The sequence below is a fragment of the Phaethon lepturus genome, unplaced genomic scaffold (assembly GCF_000687285.1).
Source record: "Phaethon lepturus isolate BGI_N335 unplaced genomic scaffold, ASM68728v1 scaffold54217, whole genome shotgun sequence".
Lineage (NCBI taxonomy): Eukaryota > Metazoa > Chordata > Aves > Phaethontiformes > Phaethontidae > Phaethon > Phaethon lepturus.
Genome location: NW_010553660.1, coordinates 24,817 through 25,363, shown reverse-complemented (window position 1 = coordinate 25,363; position 547 = coordinate 24,817).

Here is a 547-nt window from a genome sequence, read left to right as displayed (position 1 = left end):
TCTGGAGGAAGCCAAGCGGGGCAGGAGGCACAGGGAAGGGAGATGGGGGACATGGAAGTATTTTCTGGAGCCACAGGGTTGTCTCGCATTTCTCCTTTCCCTGGTGGCTGGTTGGGGGCGCGGTGCCCCTGCAACCCTGTTCTGGAAGGGGAAGACAAGCATCGCGCTGCCTGGTGTCTCGGGGCGAGGGCCTTCCTGCCCCACGGCATGGCCACAGCCTGGCCCTGCTTGGCCAGGGGCATCTTCTGTCTCCGGGGCAGCCTGAAATGGGGCCTGCTGGAAATGTAGTGATGAAATAACGCTGAAGCCATTTACTTGTTCCTTTTATGAAGTGGTAGCAAAGAGGCTGCTTCCCTGCTGCACCCCTGGAGGTGACACTGTCCCCATGATGCTGAGCAGGCACCAACAGCTGGGTGCTGGGGATTCGTGGCCATGGTGTCCCTCCAGCCCCAATCTGCCTCCCTGGGACAGTCCAGCTCTGGCATTTGCCATCAGCGTGGTCACCACCCCTGCCCTGCCCGGGGGCAGCCTGGCCTCCGCGCTGTGC